General features: G+C 41.4%; 1 protein-coding gene across 1 annotated transcript in view; it reads right to left on the reverse strand.

The window, feature by feature from the left end:
- The window catches only part of nrxn2b (neurexin 2b), a 383,071-nt gene that overhangs the window by 320,967 nt on the left and 49,156 nt on the right, over window positions 1–12,948 (reverse strand). Inside the window, 1 exon segment of the mRNA XM_081353640.1 lies at window positions 4,454–4,471. The gene's annotated coding sequence lies outside the window, so the exon portion shown is untranslated.

The raw sequence follows: 12,948 nt of genomic DNA on the forward strand, positions 1-12,948 counted from the left end.
TCATACAAATCCATGCATTAAGTCTTGCCTAGTAGGCAAATTATTATATATATAATTGTGATTGTCAAAACATTTTAGCAATTAAACAGAATTTTATTAGATTTAGTGACAACGTTACAATATTTACATGGTACAATTTCTGCTAAGCTACAATTTTTATTGCTTGACACAAATTTCACAATTTAAATTCAATTAAATTCTTGCGATTTGATTCAATATTGACTCATTTGGATAAAGATTAGGTACACATCACATAAAAAATCTCACATAATGCTGTAAACACACTTATAATAACAACTTTATATGTAATATGTAATATAGCTACACATATTTAGCTAAATAATCAGCTATTTTTTTTCTAGCCAACTAAACTTGTTATATATTATGGTCATTAAATGGCTTTCCTGAGGTAAATGTTATGTGACAATTGTTCTCCTGCTGTTTTACCTCTTGAGAAAAACACTGAGTGATCGATATTATGTATGAGGAATATACATTTCGGTAAGTTATAGCCTACTGTATCTTTCAACATTGTTTATTCGTGTTTATTTATTAGCTAGAGATGATCTGTTCACGTGCCGCTTGAACTGAGGCACTGTCACATTTACAAGCGCCAAAACGGCATTTATTGTTTGAATTTCGTAATAGAATAGACAGAATCTGAGAACTGATTTTTTATATATCATCAGTAACTGCTCTGTCTTGTCTGTCGGTCTCCGTGTCCTCTTTGCCTCGCGATTTTTCTGTGCGTGAGAAAATGGATGTGTGGCGTGAAGTGTGTGAAAAGTGTAAATTGCGCGAGTCTCACGCTGAATGCTTGAGAGTTGGCAGCTGTGGATTTGGCTGACGACAGCCACGGTGACGGCACAGCTTGCTCTCCTGTCTCCCGCGGTCATTTCACGCGTGGAGTGTGTGTGCGGGGTGGACGGGGATTGCCACCGTAAACAATCAGTAAAAACGAAAAACATTTAAAATTAGACATGAGTCAAGCTCTTGGTCGGAAGTTTAACGTCTAATTACAGTAGTGATGTTATCAAATCATTTCGTGATATGCCTCAGTTGTGGTTAGCCTGGCTAACGTCAGACCTCGTCTCATTGAGACGTGGTCTGGGAACCACATGTTCATTTTCTCGTATTTGAGGCGTGGTTTACGAATGCCCAGAGCCGTTTATTGGGCGATACGAATGTCTATCAAATGCGCCTGTACCAGTGGCGGCTGCTGGTCTTTCAAAGAGGGGAAGCTCATTTTTGGCCTACATCATAAAAATAATTCATTTATTTATACGTAAATTCTACATTCCTTTTCAAGAAAATGCTCTGTGAAAAATGTATGTAATAATATAATAAAGGTATAAATAATATAATAAAGTATAATAATAATGCTACTAATAATGTATATTTTTAATTATTTTAATAATTATTTTGAATTATTACTAATAATAATAATATAAAAAATATAATAAGTAATAATATAATAAAGGTATAAATGTATAATTGTGTGAAATGCATTATAAAAATTGGCTAGCAATTTCGACAAGCAAATACCAAGAAATAGGTTGCAGCAGTTTGTCTTTGAAAAATACGCGATGGGACTGAGCTCGAACAGCTTCAATATCAGCGACTTTTTATTGTATGAAATCGCTGTCAATCAAAAGGATACGCAGCCTTTCGACAGACCCTCCAATCATCACGCGGAAGCCCGGAGTCCGGGCCAGCCCACTCCCCATTCACCCCCAGAGACGCTGAGCGTCCGTGGGAGGGACATAATCGCAGCATTTATCCAATGAACGTCTAGTTTCGAAGCGCTGAAAAAAACTGTTCGAAGCAGCCCCATTGAAGTCAACGGACGCTGGGCTTCAACATGGAAATGCACTGTGACGCTACGGGAATGTATGAGAAGGAAATCGAGTCAGCCGACCTGTAACTGATTCTGAACGAACTCGTCTTTGAGATGAACGTTTTCTAACGCATTTTAGTCAATAAAATGTTAATACAATAGTACATATTTGACCATTCATTTTTTGACATAGGGGAAGCCGAGCTTCCCTTGCAGTCTTAAAGAAATCGCCACTGGCCTGTACGTAGCTCATAGCCAATCGTTTCAATTATACCAGATGACGTATGTAGAGCGACAGAAATTCGACGAGGAAGAAGACGAAATAAACTTGCATTCTAAACTACTTAGAACACTATCTAAGGCTGCATCGAAAGGTAACTTCGCGTCTGCTGCCATGTTGGATCCACAGATATAAACAAACTGCTTCGGTGTGTCGCATAGACGTCATCATCGTCTTGCTGCTCCCTCCCCGTTCTGTGATTGGTGTCCATGGTGTCCAGGCTGCCTAGCAGCGGGAATAAAATCGCACTGCGCTCAAGGCAGCAGGGGTAACACAGGCTAAGTTGTGGTCTTGAATGGTCTTGAAATAAAATCCCGAGTCCTCATCGTCTGAGACCGAGACGAGACCAAGACCTTTAAAAGTGGTCTGGAGACCAAGACCGATCTCGAGTACTACAACACTAGCACACATGCACACGCGCACACACACACACACACACACACACACACACACACACACACACACACACACACACACACACACACACACACACACACACATGCACACACACAGTGAATTCTAAATTGTTCATAGAATTCTAAAATGTTGATAAAGGGTTCTACTTACTTTATGTATATGTACATGCATGATGATTCACTGTAAAAATTGGAAATGTTTTGGCAATACATTGAAACAATTGTAATTCCAATAATACATGTATCATCTCTCTCTCTCTCTCTCTCTCTCTCTCTCTCTAATTTTAATTAGATTCAGTGAGGGAAGATTTCTGAAGGCAAAGCTGCCAGACACACACACACACACACACACACACACTGTTGCTGATGCGGTCTCTGTGAACACACACCGCAGGGGCTGATTTACTGATGCTTGATTCTGAATCATATTGTGGATCAGACACACTCGATGAGTTCAGGACGCGTGACGGCAGATGAAGGACAGTTACACACAAACACACACACACAATATCTGCAGAGATGGAAATAAACTGAAATACAAGTACAGTACACCTAAATAGGAATATTTAAAAATAACCAAAACTATTTATAATAATAAAAATAATAATAAATAAATAAATAAATGGAAAATACAAAAGCTATTTCAAAACAATAATCTGTATTTATTATTGTTTTGAATTAGCTTTTATATTTTCCATTTTCATTTAATTTTTTATTTCATTTAACTGATAATGAACTGCTAGTAAAATGCCAGTGATTGGAACAGATGAGCATTAATGTGCCTCAGAAACACACATAGACACACAACATCTACACACTCTTTCTGACAGCACTTCAGCGCATTCCCACGCTTCACTCTTCCAGATCTCTTTCTCTCTCTCACACACACACACACACACACACACACACACACACACACACACACACACACACACACACACACACTCTCTCTTTATCTCTCAGGCTTAAACCGTTTGGTCAGGAGTGCGGCGGATAAGCCGCTTTACTTCCATGGACTACATTTCCCATAATTCCTCTGGAGTGTGTCTGAATCCCACATGAGGAGGAGGATTTGCTGAACAAGCCTCCATCTTTCCTCATCTGGATCTCCGCGGAGCGAGAGCGAGACACCGGTGTCTTCAGCTCATTTACACCACTAACCGACAGCCGTGTCTTCCTTTCATCAAACACATTACATGGAGGAAATAAAGGAACTCAAGTAAAACCACCTGACCTGGACACACAGTTCACACACCTCATGATGTGATAAAACACTCACATAAAACAGCAGCAAATGGCATTGGAATCATCAAACGCCAGTGTCTGTGTGTGTGTGTGTGTGTGTGTGTGTGTGTGTGTGTATATATTCAGTTGAACATGGTCAATAAGAGTGTGTGAAAGTCAAAAGTCTCCAGTCATTTCATTTCTCAGTCTCATATGTCTTCAGTGAACTCGAGCTGTCAACACATTCAGCTCTAACAGAGTGATTGATTGAAACCAATACAGTCTCAAACACCATTATGAAGAGAGAGAGAGAGAGAGAGAGAGAGAGAGAGAGCACATTTCACTGATGTACACTCACACACACACTCACACATACACACACATACAGTACACACACACTCACTGATACACACACACATACACACTCACTGACACACACACACACACACACACACACACACACACACACACACACACACACACACTCTTTCTCTCTCTCTTTATACAGTGTGTATATATATGTGTGTGTGTGTGTGTGTGTGTGTGTGTGTGTGTGTGTGTGTGTGTGTTTATCCTGCATCATCAACAGAAAGAGAGAAATAACGCTGTTTGACATGAATGTCACTCTCTCGACCTTCAGCGGTTCATGACATCTTTATAAAGATCAGCAGAAGAGAAGAATAACGCAGAACTCACCGGCTTGAGACGAGTCTCCTGCAGACAGAGAGAGAGAGAGAGAGAGAGAGAGAGAGAGAGAGAGAGAGAGAGAGAGAGAGAGAGAGAGAGAGAGAGGTTTAGTTTGCATGTTCATTCATCAGATGTTTCATCACTAACCAGAGCAGCTCATCTGAAATCTATGGAAGCCACAGAATAAAAACATGCAGAAGGTTAGCGAAGGCCATTTCGAGTTATAAATACTGAATTGTGAGATATAAACTTGGAATGTCAAGAAGTAAAGTCAGAATTGAGAGATAAAAAGTTCCTATTTTTTTTTTCTGTGGCGAAAGAAAGCTTCCATAGAAAACTGCTTATATCAGACATTTTATTGATATTTTATCAGATCAATGAAGGAGATGAAGCAGAAATCTCACAGCTGTTTTCCAGCGATCACATGAGGTTGGATCTAACCCTGATGTTCTGATGGACTTTATGCTCTAGATCACATGTGTCAAACTCAAGGCCCGCGGGCCAAATCCGGCCCGCCAAGTTATTTTATATGGCCCGCGAGAGCATATGGAAATTTAGGCTGCCGAAAAATTTCGGCCGAAAATAACATTTTCGTTTTTTGGCCGAAAGATACTAAAAAGCCGCCGCGCCCCTCCGTGTTCGGCGATGGTTTGACTGGCTCAACGTGTTTTATGACTTTGCGTGCGAGTCCGCTTCCGAAGATGCATAACTTCTAGGCGCGTTCCGCTGTGTGTGTGCGCTGTGCTCTCCGCTCCGTGTTTACAGCGCGTTCTGCTCATGTTCCGCAAGCAACCTCCGTGTGTGTGTGTGTGTGTGTGTGTGTTGCGAGCTCTGCTCACGCTCACCGGAAAGGCAAAGTCCGCTAAAAAAAACGTGCCGACATGAAATTTCTCTGGACTTGTTTCTTTTTGCAATAGCACTACTGTGCTGTAACATGTGTATAGTCATGGTGTGTATAGCCGTGCTGGGCAACACTGGTAAAATTACTCTCGTTCACTGGTCCTCTCCCTGCTCTGCTCATGGTTTGATTAAAAATAGCTTTGTAGGACTATACTTTATTTTGACAATTGGTCAAAAAATAAATCTGTTAAATCTGATTCTGCTGCATAGAACTGATTGAAGAATAATATATTGATATTTTATATTATTTTAATATATTTTAATATACTGTATACTTAACCTTTGCACCATTTGGATCACTCCGCTTATCTGTGTTTGCGCCACTTGCATCATTAAGCCAGTAGGTGGCGACAAGTGACTGTCTTTATGAGTAAACAATTGAACTTAAAACTGATTAGTGCCAAAAACAATGATTAACTCAGGAAAGAAACAAGTTGCTGAAACCAATCTTTAATGCTAATATAAATTGCTCATTTGCCTCTGGACACAAAAAGATTGCACTGGTGTTCGATTGAAATGTAACATCTATGCAAAATAATCCTTGAAAGATTTCTCATTTAAGGCCATTCCTGTTTGGAATATGTGATTGTGTATTGTCAACAATAAGCAGAAACATTCTGCATTTCCATTTTGTAGTGTGGATCATTCATTGCAATATTTATCCTCATTCTCATTTTTAAGAATCTGTTATCTTGACAAATAATTTATGCTACTGCCCACTGACATGCTTTTAAAGCTATTGTTATCAAATTTTTTGGCCTTTAAACACCTTAAAATGCACATATGTAGGTCCGAGAAATCCAAATTTTCTCGGGGGAGCATGTCCCCGAACCCCCCTAACTACCTCACATTTGAATAAGCATGACTGTGTGGTAATGTGTGCTGGTGTGGCTACAGTGCCAGGGCTGAATTTTTGAGCCAGTTTACCCTTGCATATATACAATAATACATTATTCTCTGTATCAAATCATTATTACCCAGCCCCTGATGTTTCGGGCTCATCCCCTGATGTTTTTAAAACCTAGAAACACCCCTCCAAATGCATATACAATATTTGTAACTTAAATAAGTAATAATCAAATAAAGAGACACTATATTAACATTTTAAAAGTCTTACAGTTACAACCGGCCCTTTGAGGGCAGCCATAATGCTGAAGTGGCCCTCAGTGAAAATGAGTTTGACACCCCTGCTCTAGATAAACAGTCATTATGAAATCAGAATCTTTTTCTGAATTTGATGTTCCTCATCAAAACCCAAATCAAAGAAACATCCGGACAGCGAACATGTGGAGTCAGTCCATACTTGTACATACAGTGAATGTCTTACGTATGTTACCCTAACCCTGAAGAGGGAACTTGAGCTGCGTCGAAACACTGTGGGAACGGCCCTGCGTGACTGCGCCATGAAGCATGCATGAAATCAGTCCAATGGCGTGACATCAACGACCAGGAAACTATAAAGCACACCTGAACCCAACAGCGACAGCTTCTGATAGGCAGAAGCAAGTCGATCACGGGCATGCCGGTAGTGTGGCAGGGCGACGCAGCATCTCGTTCCCTCTTCAGGAAACTAGGGTTAAATCGTAACCCGAGACATTCCCTTTCAAGGGAACTCGAGCTGCGTCGAAACACTGTGGGAATGCTAATACCCACGCCGCCATAAGAGAAAGTGTCCGTCTGTGTGAAATCAATGCGCACATTCAGGCGAGAGCACCTGCGCCCCTGGATTGCAGCCGCGGTCCAGGCAGTGAAGCCTCACGAATGTGTGCGGTGAGGACTAGCCTGCCGCTTCACAAACATCTTGGAGGGAAACTCCTGACAGTAATGCTTTGGAAGCAGCCATACTCCTAGTGGAGTGAGCTCGTACAGCCAAAGGTGAAGGCTGACTGGCCGACTCATAAGCAATGAGATGGCCTCGACCACCTTCATCCTCTGCTTAGATGCAGGACACCCATTTGTGGGAACCCCAAAGCAAATGAAGTGTTCAGACTTTCTCCACAGTTCTGTGGACATAAGCATCGAAGGCCCCCTGACAGGGCAGAGCAGATAAACTTTCTCTTGGTCTGACGTCCGGAGGAGGACAGAAGGCCTGCAGTACTCAAGGTCTTACAGTATTAGTAGGAACCTTAGGAACGTAACCTCGTCTTAGGGTGAAGAAAACCCCTTACCATACCAGGAGCAAATTCCATGCACGAGGGAGATGCCGAAAGTGCTTAAATGTCTCCAATTCTCTTGAGAGATGAAATAGCGAGAGATAGGAGATAGACAGTCTTTAGAATGAGATATTTCTCAGAAACTTCCTCAATGGGCTCGCACAGAGCTAGGGAGAGGCCTTCTAGTACAACGGCCAAGTCCCATGTCGGCACCCTCGTGCGGACCGCAGGCCTCAGCCTCACAGTGCCATGAAGGAAACGGGTTATTAGTGGGTGTCTCCCCAGAGATACTCCACTCAAAGGGATGTGGTAAACAGCTAGTGCCGCCACGTACACCTTCAGTGTGAGGGGGATAACCCCGCGGAGAAGCGCTCCTGCAGGAACTCCAGCACTCCGGTGCTCTCCACACCAGGAAGTGAATAATCTCCACTTCAAGGCATACAGTTTTTCTTGTGGACGGAGCTCTGGAGTGGAGGATGGGCTCCACAACCTCAGGTGAGAGACCAGAACGTATGAGCTGGACCCCCTCAGAGGCCAAGCCCACGGTTTCCACAGTTCTGGGCGGGGGTGAAGGATCGACCCAGAGTAGGTCCCTCCTGATCCGAATCTCTAGGTATGCGAACCACACTCGGGCCGGCCAGAACAGGGCTACTAGCAGTAGACTGACTCCATCCCGGCGAACTCTCTCCAGAACTCCTGGGAGCAGAGCAATCGGGGGAAATGCGTACAGACGTGACCTCGGCCACTTCTGCACCATACTGTCTAACCCCAGAGGGGCTGAGAACCACAGTGGACAATATGTCGTCTCATGGGGTGCGAACAGGTCGACCTCGGCTCGACCAAAGTCCTCCCATAGTCCTCTCCATCACCTCGGGGTGGAGGAACCCGTTCTATAGCCTACTTTTGCAGAATAGCTTTTCCTTCATGTTCCATAACCAAAGCCTGCTCGGGGCCAACCACAGTGGGTAGGACCCAGGACCCACAGGACCCAGCGAGATATATTTGGTAGATGTTTCCAATCTGCCAGAAATCTACTAAGGGTACCAGTCTCTCGAGACTAGCCTCTGGTGTATTTCGAGCACAGTGCCCTGAAGCGGGAACAGCTGGCCTGACTGCTCTGGAGCGAGCGACCCTCGGGTAACACTCGCTGAGACCCTCTGTGCCCCGGCATGCAGTGTTGGGAAAGTTCACTTTCTACATGAACTATTTCAAAGTTCAGTTCACAAATTTTAAAATGAACTAGTTCAGTTCATAGTTCATACTTCAGTTCCAAAAATGAAATAGTTCATAGTTCTTTTTTTCCATATGTTGCTGCGAGCTATTATTTTTCAAAATTATTGCCACAGCCCATATAGAACCACAGACAGCAATTATTTTTATCAGTTTTAAAACTGAAGCTATGCGTCAGATTTGATCTTCATATCCAATTTTGAATCCTTATCCAACCAGGGTTTACATTAGCATTGAGGGGACAGCATTTACCCATTGTTGCTTTGACGCTTTGTTGCTGTCCATTCAGTCCACACTAGTAGCAGCTGCAGCTTTCACCCCTACAGTAGCCTATATTCTCAAAACCATGAGGAAAAACGTGCTGCTTGAATGGTCTTTTTTAATGAGGATTTATTCAAAGAAAAACAGGACAGTGTTCCTTAGGGTGCAAATGTTTTTCAATTTTAATAATTTTCCATTTCAAATTCCATTTCAGTATATACTAAAAAGGAATACTGGAATCTTGGAAAAACATACCAGGCAGCGGTCCAACAAGTGCGGATTTTCTTTCTGAAAGCCGGCGGGCAAAGTTTGCACAGACATGTAAGATTTTTCCCACCCTCACCGACCTTGTCATAAAACTCGTTTAAATGATCATACGACGCCTCCTCGCTGCTTTGCCGCGATGTCGCCTACATGCTGCTTTTTGTTTTGATTACGCATGCGGCGGTGCGACACTGGTGGCTGTGTTGCCAGACTGGGTGTTTTTTCCGCTACATATTAAGGCCTGTTTACAGTGTGTTTTAGCCGGGTTTTCGCCTGGAAGGCTCTACAGAAATCTGGCATCCTATTGAATGAAGTTAAACTGAGAGAGCGTGCCGTTCACAGACACCAGAATGAACGAGTTCACAGTAACGTTCATCAGGCAGTAATACAGTACGTTCAGTTCACATTCGCCCAAAATATGAACGAGTTCATGAACTATCGTTCAATGAATGTGTTCAGACACAACAGTGCCAGCATGCATGCGGGGTTGGCAGACCGCCCCCCTGAGGGCACCGTATAATGGGGTGGAAATCGTTAGGCGTCAGGGCTTCTTGGCCTACTTAGATTCATAGATTCACATAGAGTGCTTGCTGAAGACACAGAAGCTGGCGCTGTTTGGTTCAGGTGTGCTTTATAGTTTCTTGGTCGATGATGTCACATGACGTTCCGTCACGCCATTGGACTTTTTCATATGTGCTTCACGACGCAATCACGCAGAGGCGTTCCCACAGCATCTCGACGCAGCTCAAGTTCCCTGGAAAGGGATCTGCTTTTCTCATGAGAAAACCAGTTTATTTAATAATAAAGAATGACATTATCAACCCAATGTTTCAATATTAATTATGTTTTGAGTAATTAAAAGTGTCTCAGGATAATCAGGGTCGAATCAGAACATCAGAGTCAAAGCAGATTCACAGTAAAACACATGAACACGTTCAGAGTCAAAACACTGGATTCCAGCTCTGCCAATATTCATCAGAGGGATGAAAAGAAAAAAATAAATAAATGTAATAAATTTAAATAAATTTAAAATATATAAAAATAAAATAAAATAAATAACATTAAATAAAAAAATAGCCAAATTATATAAATAAATAAATAAAAACAGCTGTAGCACAAAGCTGTTATTTAAAGTCACCTTGAAATCAAAATATTATTTTTATTTTATTTTATTTTTTTATAGAATATTACAGTGTTTATTCTAAATGATTTACAGGTGTGCATTATTATTGTGTTAATAATCTTGAATGAGAATAAGTTCCTCTTGCAGCCTCTCTTCTCTTCTCTGATGATGAGGGCGGGGCAACCTGTCACTCAAATGAGATCAGCCAATAGCAATCCACAACCATCCAATCAATTCACCACAGACATCAAGCCCCGCCCACATCTGTTCTTGTTCCAGAAGCGTTTCACTCGATATACAGAACAATAGAGGAGAAAAGACCAGCGCAACTTCTCTGAGGAAAACATCATCAGATCATCAGTAATCAGATCTCGCACTGTCTGAACGCAGAACAACACACGTGTCACTGACCCAGAGCAACAGGAAGTGACATCATCACGTCAAGATGTAATTACACACCACACGTGTGAATGTCACTGAATAACTCGAACACGGAGCAGATGGAGAACATTAAAGACATTACTGGTGTGTGTGTGTGTGTGTGTGTGTGTGTGTGTGTGTGTGTGTGTGTGTGTGTGTGACAGTTGCAAATACAGTGAGCAGATGTTTAGCTTATAAATAAGGAGTCTATAAAAATAAATTATATGGATATGTTTGTGACACACACACACACACACACACACACACACACACACACACACACACACACACACACACACACACACAGATTGAAATGTTACCATTTATATAGTCACATGGATGTAATCAAATGTTCAATATGTATAATTTAAAAAAAAACTATATTTTTAAGTTTAATAGTTTTATTAATCACTGATGCATTCGATTAATCAAAAGTTACAGTAAAGACATTTATAATGTAGCAAACGATTTTATTTCAAATAATTGCTGCTCTTTTGAACTTTCTATTCATCAAAGAATCCTGAAAAACAAAATGAATGATTTCTGAAGGATCATGTGACACTGAAGACTGGAGTAATGATGCTGAACATCAGCTTTGATCACAGGAATAAATTACACTTTACTATATATTCACATAGAGAACAGATGATTTACACTGGATTAATATTTCACTGTTTTACTGTATTTCTGATCAAATAAATGCAGCCTTGGTGAGCAGAAGAGAAAAACACATGTGAACAGTAGTGCTTTTAAACATAATGTTAATATCACAGGTAGTTTTTGTTCCTGTGCAAAAATACTGAAGGGAAACGAAAAGCACTCATTCTGTACCATTACATGAGCAACAAAAGAAGGAAATGAAGAGCTGAAGAGAATCGCAATTATATAAACGTCCATCTCTCCACAAGCTTTCATCTGTCAGAAAGACAAAAACAGAAACGTCCCTGGCCTTTTACAAAGACACTGAGTGGCACGAGCTTCATTGCTCTGGCTCGACACACACGAGGGAATCCGTCAACAGGAAGTGGATCTGAGAGGAAGTTCCCGCTCTGAAGGAAACGGACAGATCGCGAGAGACGGCAGTGAATACTGATGCTGGATAGACGAGAAACATCCACAGATCTAAATGTGACCCAAAGATGAACAGCTTTAATCATTAACACCGCATAATTAACAACTATTAGCTATCGGTTTAATCAGGGCAAATCTAACGAGATGAATTAATGCAGAGGAATCATCACTGCTGAAATATATTCACTGACACGTCAAACAAACGTTTGCCAAATGACAGAAACGTCAAAGGAACATGAGCTGAAACAGACAGATTTAAACTAATGAATGAGATGAGAATAATTCAGCAGAAAACTTATATTTTGTTATTTTTAAGTAAATGTATCTTGATTTAGGAATGTTTGCATATTTGTGCTGGAAAAAAGACAAAAATACTAGATAAGAAAATTACATTTTGCAGTGAATTTTATTTAGGAATTTTATGACCCAATACTAAACTTTAACGGTGACCTATTAAACTCTTTCATGTTGTCTTGATGTTGTTTCAGGCTCTACTAGAGCAGGTTTTCCTATTGTAATGTTGATTATTCTCCTCATATTCTCCATTGTTGCGGCTCCTCTCTTCCCAGTCTGTCAGTAACGCTCTGTTTACTTCCTGTCTCTATGAAGCCCCTCCTTCTGAAAAGCACACTGTGCTCTGATTGGTCGGCTGGAGCAGTGTGTTATGATTGGTCGAGCGCTTCGAGTGTGTTTAGGAAATGTCCCGCCCCTTACCATAACCGCCAGTTTCAACACTACTAACTAACTCAACCAGGCCCCGCCCCTTTATTCTGCTTATTAATTATTATAATGAGGAATATTGTGAAGTGTTCGTTCCCGGAAGAAACTCAAGATACAATGGAGGCGTTTCAGGAGTTCAGAAACACTGACACTGATATAGAGAAGAACTCCGGCTGGAAGGCCTTTGGAACATTGCAGAGCTTTTTCATGCTCAAACAGCAACATTACAGCAGAATAGGGCTTTTTAAAATGTATTTCCCATCAGCACGTTTAGGTTAGTGTGCAGCAGAAGAATTGAGATGCCTTTCTCATGATTTGAATTTCTTCACAGCTAAAGACACAGCTAACAGTGTCTGAATGTT

This window comes from Scardinius erythrophthalmus (genome assembly GCF_964197995.2).
Source record: "Scardinius erythrophthalmus genome assembly, chromosome: 2".
NCBI lineage: Eukaryota > Metazoa > Chordata > Actinopteri > Cypriniformes > Leuciscidae > Scardinius > Scardinius erythrophthalmus.